Source organism: Macaca mulatta, chromosome 8, assembly GCF_049350105.2.
Source record: "Macaca mulatta isolate MMU2019108-1 chromosome 8, T2T-MMU8v2.0, whole genome shotgun sequence".
Lineage (NCBI taxonomy): Eukaryota > Metazoa > Chordata > Mammalia > Primates > Cercopithecidae > Macaca > Macaca mulatta.
In genome coordinates, this window is record NC_133413.1 from 67,351,871 (window position 1) to 67,363,504 (window position 11,634).

Consider the following 11,634-nt stretch of genomic DNA (forward strand, 5'->3'; position numbering starts at 1 on the left):
TGCTACAAACCCACATGGATACACCTCCAGTAACTTGGGATAACTTAGATCTCTGCCACTACTAACAATTGGTCTATACTTTTTCTTTGTTGTAGTGTTCTTGTAAGGATTTGAACACATAAAATGTGTTCAGGATTATTGTCCCTTTTAAAATATTAAGTAGATGATTGTGTAAGACTGGCTACAAATTCTTTCATAACTGTGAGAATAATTCACCTGTGTAGTGACTTCATCTGGGACTTTGTGCAAAATTTTAAATTATAGATTCTTTTTCTTTAGGAAAATTTAGATATACTGTTCCTTCTTGTCTAGTTTTAGTAAATTGTCCTTTTATATGAAGAGTCTGTTTTATATAAAATTTCAAATACATGTGAATAAATTTGTTCATAAGATCCACTTCTTATCTTTTGTAAGACCTGTATTTATGTCTCCTTTCTCATCATTGAGATTTAATTGTTCGTGGCTTCTCCTTTTTTTTCAATGATCATGCTTGCTAGGGATTTATTAATTGTATTCTTTTAAAATAATCTTTTTTGAACTTTTTAAATCAATTCTATTTTGTTTGCTTTTTATTATATTAATTTCTAGCTTTTTCTTTATTATTCATTTTATTCTCATTCCTTTGGCTTTGTTATTTTCTAACTTCTTAATTTAGTTCATTGATCTTCAATCTTTTCTAGTATACGTATTTAAGGGAATAAATTTCTCTCAAAGTATTTCCCATTTTTCAGATGTTTTATTTTTATTTTTATTTTTTTGGAGATGAAGTCTCACTCTTGTCCCCCAGGCTGGAGTGCAGTGTACGATCTCAGCTAACTACAACCTCCGCCTCCCGGGTTCAAGTGATTCTCTTGCCTCAGCCTCCCAAGTAGCTGGGATTACAGGTGCCTGCCACCTTGCCCAGCTAATTTTTGTATTTTTAGTAGAGACAGGGTTTCACCATGTTAGACAGGCTGGTCTTGAACTCCTGACCTCAGGTGATCCGCCCGCCTCAGCCACCCAAAGTGCTGGGATTACAGGTGTGAGCCACCGCGCTCAGCCTTAGATGTTGTATTTTCATCATCATTCAGCTTAAGATACTTCATTATAAACTATTGTTTTGTTTTCTTCTTTGATCCATGGGATACTTTGAAGTGTATTGCTTAATTTCAAACATACTGATTTTCTAGGTCTCATTTTGTTATTGACTTTTTGCTAAATTGTACTGCAGTCAGAAAACATATATTTTGCATGACCTTATTCAATTGAAATTTGTTGATGTTTCCTTTATGGCCCATCATATAGTAACTTTTTAAATGAGAGAGCCTGTAAATAATGTGTTTTCTGCAATTCCTGGGTGTATATGCCAATCTATATATGCCAATTTCTTATTTGTGCATTTTAAATCTTCTATATCCTTACAGTTTGTTTTGTCTGCTTATATTGGTAGTGAGAAACATATTGAAAGATCCCACTATAATTTTCTTAGAATTCTTTAGTTTATTCATGTACTCATTCATTCAACAAACAATTATTCTGGGCCTATCAAATTATAGAAAATATAGCCTATGAATTGCATTGAGGAAGTTTTTAGTAATTAAGGAAAGTAGTTAGGCTTTTATAAATTTTAAGGCAATGTTATTAGTTGTATAAAAATTTAGGATTATTGTATCTTTCTATTGAGATAATAATGCTTTTCCTTTTATTTTAATAAAGTGTTTAATATTATCTTTTTTGAATATTTCATGGTTTATAGTCTACTTTGTCTGATGTTGATATAGTTACACAATTTTCCTTTGGCTAGTGTTTGCATTCTATGTATTATTTTTTCATTCTTGTAACTTTACCTTTTCCTGTAAGGATTCCAAACATGCTCATTTTTGGAATCATCTTGGATCTGCAATGTGGATTATTATGAAAAATAATAACATTTTTACAGTACTTAATATGTTAGGCTCTAGCACATACATATTAATTCACTTAATCTGTACAATCATCCTATGAAAGCAATGATTATGTATTCATTTATTTAATTCATATATTAATTCACTTAATCTGCTTGATGAGTCTACAAAATCAAATTATTATTATCATTATTATCATTGTTTTACAAATGGAGAAACTGATGCTCAAAGAGGAAAAAAAAACTTGCTCAAAATTATAGAGCTGATGAGAGGCAGAGACAGTTTGGAAATAGCAATCTAGCTTTGGAATCTGTTCTTTTACTTACTATCCTGTGCTACCACTTAAAAAAATTGAGAGCCCAAAAATGTAGTAGAGGGATTTATGATTCATGGACTTGCCACCGGTACAATCACTTAGGCCCCATGCCCAGAAGGGTGCCCTGTGTTTGGGGTTTAATGCCTTGCAGTGACCATCTTGAAATCCTGCACAATTTTGTCTTTGTGATAAAATCTGTGTTTTGTGAGTGAAGATGGATGGGATAATGCAGCACACCCTGTGGACTTGGAACCTCCTTACCTCCCTTGGATGGGCTCTCAGCCATCCTTTCCCCTAACTCCATGTAGCAATCACTGTGGCCTCTCCACCAGGTCGGGGACTCGGCACAGGGAAAGTGGGATCAGGCCTTGTGCTCTGAGTCATGGGATGGGCCCAGCAGCTGTGGGGGTCTATACACACCCTTTGAGTACCCCTTGCTCAAGCAGCATATTAAATCGCAAACAGAAAACACTATGAATAGGAAATATAAAACAGGTGAAGAGGGACCATGAAAGAAAAGTTTCTGTCCCCTTCTTCCCTGCTTTCTGGGAAAGGGCCTCACATTTTCACTGGGCTTGTAAATTATGTCACTGGACCTAGTAGATGCTAGTTGGTACGTTGTTTGCTGAGACCACACTTTCATTGTCTTTATCTTTTATATCTTAAACATCTTTTAGGTACATTTGTCTATCTAGTATTTGAAACACACAACCTTTCCATAGCCCTTACATACAATTACACTTTGCTGTGGATGTTTACAGTTTACTGAGCATGATTACATTCATTGATCCACTTCTCCTCCTGAGTCCCCAGGTGACATGGGGGAAATATTATCATCCCTGCTTTGCCAAGGAATAAGTGGGTTATTCAAGGTTTCACACTGAATACATGGCTGAACTGGGGCTTGAATATTGGTGTTCTAAATACAAAATAGTTTCCTTCCCACTAAATCACAAGTTAGTTTTAAGAAGGCATCTTTTTTGGATCTCAAAGAGGACAATTTCACATCCAATATTGGCTATGGAATTCCCATATTGCAACTTTAGTATAGCTACTTATTAAGCACAAGCTTCTACTAACATATTTTATTCACATGGCCCTTTGGAGCCAGTTTTACAATGTTTTCAGTCACAAGCAAAGAAACAAGTAGCTGAAAGCGGGCAATTAGGATTGTACTGAGAGTTTTGGAAGTGGGTGGAATGTCCTTAAAATCCGAACATCTGGTTGTTATACTTGGTGAGCAATAAATGATTAAAGTGTTGCTGACACCAGTTAGCAGAAATGTATTCCAAAGCTTTGGTTTATGTGGGTTTTGTTTTTAAAAAGGCCAATGATAAAAATATAATCATTCCAAATGTGACTAACACACACGATTTGCCTCCCCCTTTTCAATTCATCCTATTTAGTATTCTATAAAGTATATTAAAATGATTGGTGAAATGGTGTTCACAATGATTGCTATGTCTACAACCCCTCTAAAGCACAAATGCTCCTGAATTTACAATGGTGTTATGTCCAGAAAAAACCATAGTAAGTTGAAAGTTGAAAATATTGTAAGACAAAAATGCAATTAATATAGCTAACCTACCTTACACGTGCTCAAATCACTTCCTTAGCCTGTGGTTGGGCAAGGTCATCTAGCAACACCACATGCTAGAGGCTCGATGGTTCACCCTCATGATTGCAGGGCTGACTGCTTGCTGTGGCTCTGTCCCTGCCTACCATTGCGAGAGAGTATGGTACCGTGTATCACTAGCCTGGGAAAAGATCAAAATTCAAAGTATAATTTCTACTAAATGTGTATCACTTTTGCCCCATCATAAAGTCAAACCATCATAAGTGGATCCTAAGTTGGGGACTGTCTGTAAATTCGAGGATTCTTCTACATGAAATCACTTTGAGGTTTTCCAGATGCAACACAGAGAACACAGTGTTGAGATAACTTTTATTTTTGTGGTGCCATCTCTTTAATAGTTACGTACACTTGGAAATTCAATTCACTTATTACTTGTAGGCACCAGTGGCATCGGGAGGCAAATTATTAAAAAATAAAAATTTCACATTAAAAAAATGCTAGCCAGTTGCAGTGACTCACACCTGTAATCCCAGCACTTTGGGAGGCCAAAGCGGGCTGATCACCAGAGGTCAGGAGTTTGAGACCAGCCTGGTGAAACCCTTTGTCTACTAAAAATAGAAAAATTAGCCAGGCGTGGTGGCAGGTGCCTGTGATCTCACCCACTCGGGAGGCTGAGGCAGGAGAATCACTTGAACCCAGGAGGTGGAGGTTGCAGAGTCGAGACCGTGCCACTGCACTCGAGCCTGCGTGACAAAGTGAGACTCTGTCTTAAAAAAATAAAATAAAATAAAAATAATGGTGAAAGCAAATAATGGGGTAGTCTGAATCCAAAATTATTCTTTCCTGAATTTCCTGTTTATTTCAGAGCATAAACAAAAGCTGTTGGGTGCTGTTTATGCTGTTTCCTCATCTCATTGGGAATGTTGATAGAACTGTCCTGCCTGATGGAATAACCGCATAAAGTGAAACTCTCACGAAGGCTCTTGAATATTACCTTCTTGTTAAGTGGAAAATTTGGGACACTGGATCTAAACAAAATAATACAAAACATGTTCAGTTTTGCCCAAAAAGTAGAGTGGAAAATGGAAGTAAAGGAAGGACAAAGACAGTTCCTTGAAGTATATAACAAAATGCTCAGAAGTTGAACCAATTGATCTGTGGAGCACAGAGGAAAGTTTTGAAGCTAGAATCATAAAATGTTACTGGAAATCTAGAGGTGGTAAAGTAGGACGGTTTGGTTGTCTTGCAGGATTCTAGACATTGGAATAGAAAAGACTCGTGTGTGGGAAGGAAGTTGAGAGACAGTCCAGTGGTCTCAGTAAGTCTGATTTTGTTTGATTGCTTATTTCTCTCTTATTTTATTATATTTATTTATGAATAAAGTCTCTTAAATAAATAAATAAATAATAAATAAATAAATAAAGTCTCTTAGGAAACAGAATTGGTGTGGAATCAAGGTCAGTCTGTTGTTAGGTTAAAGTAAACTCAGTTCATAGCAGAAGAGTCCATCGGATAATTCATTTAATGCCTTTATCAGGATCAAGAGTTTCTGTGGCCAATAGCTGTGTACTGAAATAAAGAACCACACTCCACCCTTCCTGCTCCCACCACAGACACACACTGTGTGTACTTTTATTAAAGCTTATGAAAATGAATTTACAGAAAATCTTACAGGCAAAGTGAATGTGAGTGAAAAGCTCTCAAGTTGCTCAATTTCCAGCCTTGTTCAGGATGCCTGCAGAGGCCTTGTTATATGTCAGGTCTGCTCGAGGCCCCAGCTCTACCAGATGTCAGCTGGTCCTCCACGCAGACTGCCCTCCTCAACCAGGCCTCCGATAGGTGCTCTCCTGCCAGCCTATCCGTGGATCGAAGCTCAGAGCTGCTCCCACCGGCACATCCCTAGGCCTGGCTTGCCTACTCTGATGCTATGAGAGGCTCTGTTCATGCCTAGAACGCATATCCTCAGTAGAGAGAAGGGGGTTTTCTTTCACTTGCTTCCTTTTGTAAGTAAACTGCCTTTTGATTGTAATACACAGGTGAATTTACTCAGGTGGACAACAATGTCACTTTATTCCTCCAGCAGATTTCATCTTGCTCTCAAGGCCTTGCAGTGGCAACAGCGGGGGGATTTAAGCTTGCAGTTCCACATAAGCCAGTTTCTCCCAGTTGAAAGCACTCTCTTCAAATCGAAGTTTGACTCCCAGTCAGGATGATTTCTTTTCCCCCAGACAGCTTCCCTGCCCCTCCTCCTTCCCAGGAAGGGACCTGGGTACAGGGAGCTTCCATTTCCTGTGGCTGTAGGGGAGGGACCCATGGTGCCATGCTTTCTGGAAACTTGCTGTCCTCTGCAGCGTCCTGCAGGTCACTGGGTGCCCTGCACTGGTGCAGTTGAGGGTGCTGGCATCACTTCGAGTTTAGGCTACTCTACTGTTGTTGGCGGTGGCTGCCCATGCCTCCATCCACAGGGTCTCAGACTCATGCTGATTTGGGCCACTGGTTTGCTCAGGGGACATTTTCTCTGGCCAGTATACCCAGATATGTCCTCCTGCCAAGGGAGAGGCTACTCTGAATGACAGCCCACCTCCCCAGGCTGCACTGGGGAAGGAGGAAGTGGACCTCCATGTTCTCATAGGCTGGGTAACCCATCTGGGTTTTGGTCTTTGTCCCCCTCCTCACAGAAGGTTTCGTCCTGAGAGGTAATCAGGGCTGGCCGTCTGCATCCCCGTCTCCCCCTATATCACTCCAGGCTTCACTTCTGATGGGACCTGCCCAGTTCTTCCCTCACTGTCCTTCCCCGCTTGGGGCAATAAAGACAGAAGGGATGATTGAGGAACAGAAAAAGATGACTAAGATGGGGAAAATACTAACATACAGATGTTTCAAAAATATATTTCTTACTTGTTCTATTTACTTTTATTCTCTACTTTCTTATTGAATCAAGGGTGTTCTGCAGCCTCGATTTGAGAAATAGCTGGTGGAGTCTCTCTCCCTTTCTCACTTCCACCGTCTTCTTGCCCAGTTTGCCCTGTATTCTTCCCCTGTATACAAGCCCCGATCACGGTTAACTGCCTTCCAAAAGGACAAACTCAAAGAATCCAGCCAAATCCTCAAGGATCGCAGTGTTATCAACAGTCATCTGAGTTGAGAATATACACAATTATATACAGAATGTATTCTTTAATCTTCTTCTAACAAAGTTACATATAAAGGTGGGGTTATTTTTAAGGTCCTTCATAAAATGAAGAGAATGCTTCCAATTATGCCTAATTAAGCCCATACACGATTTGTTTTTTCTTCCTGATTCACTAGGCCTTGGGAGCAAGAACTCCAGTACCTAAGGGAAAGATGCTGCAGCTGCGTGTCTGGGATACTGAAGGAGCAATGACTGGATGGAGAGTCAGCTGAAGATTTTCTTCAACAAGAAAAATATTCTGTAGAGAAAGTATGAATGGATCATGTGAATAAGTAGGGAAAACACTGTTTAAAAGTTCAAGAGAACAGAATATTTTAAAATTGTATCTTAGAATCTGCCACTCATGTACACAGCTCAGATGTGCCCATTTCTCTCCAGCTTGCTCTAGTCTAAAACAGTCAGTGAAGAGCAGCATGTTTTTGGGCACATTGAGGACATATGCTGTGGAAGGTTGTGCCTTGGCCTTAGGGCCACAGAATTCTCAGTGCTAATCCCCGCTTGCCACTTAATAGCTGTGTGAGCTTTGATAAATCAAGGGATTTCAAATCACTTGATTTCTCTGTGCCCCAATTCCTTCTTCACCCTCTGCGGATCTTGTAAAAACTGAGTTAGCACACAGAATATCTAGCTAGTTCATTATATGGCAGCATATGGTACATATAGATACTCAATAAATATTAATTCCTTCCTTTTTTCCCCTCCTTTCAGTTGCTTCATTTACATAAAAATAATACATCTTCTTATATTTAAAAAGAAATAGTTCAAGACCAGCCTGGGCAACATAGTGAGACCCTGTCTCTACAAACTAAAAAAATTGACTGGGCATGGTGGTGTCCATCTGTCCCAGCCACTCAGGAGGCTGAGGTGAGAGGATCTTATGAGCCCAGGAGTTCGAGACCACAGTGAGTTATAATTGGGCCACTGCACTCCAGCCTGGGCAACAAAGCAAGAACTCACCAATAAAATAAAATAAAAATAAAATAAAATAAAATAATTTTAGGCTTTCCATTGATTTAGGTTGTTCTTCCTCAAATCAGGACTGATTGCTGTTGGTCTAGTTAATAAGACTAATTCTATTCTGAGACAGGGATGAGAAATTTGCTTTTAGCTTTGAACTCTGCCTCCAGAACTGCAACTCCAATATCAGGTCACTTACAGAATGAGCCCCTTGCTGATGTGTGAAGTGCTTTTCTATGTCTGTATTCTGGAAACAATGGAACCTGTAGTATTTGGAGATATCACAAAGAACTTGTGGCAGAGGTGGCTACTGTCTACCAAAGATTCATATTTTCCTTCTAACCGTGCAGAACGAGGTGGTTCCCAACCAGCTCCGCACTTCACAGAAGTTTTTCCCACTTCTGTCTAGTGGCCTAGAGGGGCTGGGCCACTTGTCTTCAATGGCAGTGTCAGAGCAGAGTGCTCTCTGTCCCTTCAGGTGGATGTTGTGGCAAATCAAGGCACCCTCTTCATACCTTTTTTCTTGTCTTGTCCAACATTGAATGTTGATGGTCAGGGTGACTTTGGAGACCATTTCTTGAAGATGGCCGAGTTTCCATCATACCTAAAGGTAAATAGGTTCCCTCTAGCAACCCACTGAGATTAATTAGCATCATCTGTGATTCCAGTCCCCAGCCCCACCCCTTCTGCTGCCTGAAGGCAAGAACCAACCTTTATAGGGAGACCAATGGATGGGGAGTAGAGTCTGGTTCCTGGGAATCTGAGCTTGTGCAGCTGCTATGAGTCAAATGGTGTGGGGTGAAGGGTGCTGGACCAGGGGTGGACTACTCGATCCACTCACTTTATTGTAAAGCAGTTAGTTTGTTAAAAAAAAAAAAAAAAAAAAAATTTGACCTTGCAGTTTTCTTACATTGGTTTTAGGAGCTTGGGTAATGTGACTCTGCCCTGAGAGATGATCATTTTCCCAATTTCTGAGTCCTCTGGTGGAGAGCCACACCTAGACAAGGTTAATTTCTCCAGGACGGGCTGTTATATGTTACTTGAGAATCAGGATTTAGAGTGAGGACTGTGAAAATTGTGCAGTTGTTTGTATAAAACTTCAGGTTGAAGAATCACTCAGCAAAACTAAACAACAACAACAAAAAACGAATTAAAAGAAAATCTGTTAGATGATATCTTGGTATTCAAGCTATCATCCCCTTAAAATAACTATCAACTTCTAAGTGGTAAATGGGAGATGAGTGGAAAATTCTAAAATGCCCTGTTTGCCAGCAGATTGTTTTCCATTCTTTTGTAGTATTTGGCATCTATAAACCTTAGTTCATGTTAGGCAATGCGCTTTTTCAGAAGAAGAAGAAGATGGCCAAGTTGCACCTAAAAGGCACCCTGTATGTTGAATCTCCACATCATGCTCCTCCACTGCAGTGAAGCCTCACAGTTGCTTTTGAAAAGTATGAGTTTCTACAGTGAGCAAACAAAATAATGCATAGTTCAAAGCACTTTGTAAACTATAAAGGATTATACAAATGTCAAGTATTATTATAACAGAACAATTTTGTCTTTTTCTTTGAAATGTTTTTTAAATCCCTGATAACATAAAGATGTGGGTCCATCATGTCATAATGTAAGAACTCTGTTCATTTCTCTGTAACTTAAGTTTGTAAATTTTCTTTTTGAATACCCCGAACTGCCCCCTCCCCTAAAAACACACACAGACACACACACACACACACACACACACACACACAAAACACACAGAGCCCAAAGGGCTACTAAATACAAAAATTTAAAAAGTAATTCTGCTACTAAATACTAAAAATAAAAAATGATTATATTAAAACAACCTAACATTGCATAGCTTCCAAATCCTTCCCGTGTTGACTAAGGAAAGGGGATGTATTTCTATTTTTCAGAGTACCTATGATGGTTTGCTATGTAGTATCATGTGTAGCACAATCACTCAAGTCAATGCTGGAGAATTGAAAGAAATAATTGAACATAAAGCAAGTGCTTTTTGGTATAGCAAACCAACTGTGTGTACAGCAGTACCAGGTGTGATGATTTCATTGTGTTTCACACTTTTGAACCCTTTCCTGAAGGCGAGTGTGGGGCCCACTGAAACGGCACAGTCAACGGCATGGTCTGCTCCCCAGGCTTGCTGTAGGAGTAGTGAGATGCAGTCATTGCTGTTGTTGAAAATTATAAGTATTTTGAGATGTTTGATCTTTTTATTTAAACAAAAAGGTTCTCCTGTAGGCGGGAGACCAAATGCTGTGCAGCAGATGTAGCTGGGTAGGGCAAGTTGATAGTGACTGACGTGGTGATGGTGGTTTACAGTTTATTTTAGATGCATTTACACACATGAGTTTTCTATTTTCTTTTTGAAGATAAAGAAAATAGATTTAAACTGCTTATTTGAATATACGGCTTCTAAAATGTAATGCATAAAAATATATAGAATATTAATTTTTATTTATTCACTTGTTCAGATGTTTGAAATTGAGAAACATTTATATCCTTTCTAGTAGTGTAAATCTATATTTTGTCAATAGGTAAGGAAGTACTGCAGGAAAATAGGAGAGCTGTTCTGGAGACTAAGCACTGTGTGTCTCTTGTGCAGTCTCTGCATTTCTCAGAAAAGACAGTATATTCCCTGTATGTACTTCAGGGAAAAAGCAGGCACACAAACAGATAAAAAGCAAAACAAAACCAAAACAATAGCACAATCCCATGAAACTGAAAAGGTCTCAAGGAAAAAAAAGACATTTATTCAATTTATTATTTAATCTTGATAGTTCTGAAACTAATGTAGAAATTTCATTCTCATTACAGACAGCAAAAAGAAAAGCTGAAAAGGAAAAAATTGTTTCATAACCCCTATTATTTTTCCTGAAAGCAAATGGAAATCTTAGGTTTTCAATATAAATGTACTTGGCAACTATTCTAAAAGACTCAAGGCTTGGGAATGATGATGGTTCTTCCTCTTCCTCAGTGAGCAACAGCTTTCATTTGGATAAAATGACTCACACTAACTTTACATCATCTGATGAATCAGTGATGACCTAAATGTCTGCCAAAAGTTAAAACTGCTCCGCACTTACATACAATGATGTCTATCCAGCGAGAAAAGGATTTCCAGGTTTTGCCTGAAAATTGACAAGAATTAACACAAAACAGAATTGTATCTAACAGACACGCATAGGGAGCTCCTAGAAGTTGGGAAACCTTGACTCCCATTCACCTGACAAATATAGGTGGACTTTTCTTCTCTTCCTCCTCTCCCTCTTCCCTCTCCTCCTGCCCTTCCTCCTCTTTCCCATTCTCTTCCTCCTCCTCCCTCTGCTGCTTTTTAAATATAAGTTCTATTTATATTAAAATTACTTGAATTCATAGACATTCATTCCCCCTCTTCCTTCCCTTCCTCTTCCCACTCCTTCTCTTTCTCTCCTCCTCTCTTCTTCCCCCTCCCCTGCCCCATCTTCTGCTCCTTTCCTTCCTCCTTCCCCTCCTACTTCTCCTCCTCCTCCTCCCACTCTTTCCCTTCCTTCTCCTCCTCCTTCCTCTCCTCTCACTTTTCCTCTGCCTCTTCCCCTTTCTCCTCCTCCTCCTCCTTTGTATTTTCTTTGATCCTAGGTGTATCCTCCACTCTCATCTTTTTCTTTCAAAATTACTTGAACAGACAAAAACTCATTTCTGTCTTTTTTTGAAG

The 11,634-nt window shown here is 39.2% G+C and overlaps 1 long non-coding RNA gene across 1 annotated transcript in view; it reads left to right on the forward strand.

Moving 5' to 3' along the window:
* The window catches only part of LOC144330792 (uncharacterized), a 232,077-nt gene extending 224,118 nt beyond the window's left edge, over nucleotides 1–7,959 (forward strand). The window contains exons 3-4 of the long non-coding RNA XR_013397273.1: nucleotides 5,025–5,093; nucleotides 7,085–7,959. This is a non-coding gene — a long non-coding RNA (uncharacterized LOC144330792). The remainder of the gene's footprint in view (nucleotides 1–5,024; nucleotides 5,094–7,084) is intronic.
* The last annotated feature ends 3,675 nt before the right edge of the window (nucleotides 7,960–11,634 follow it).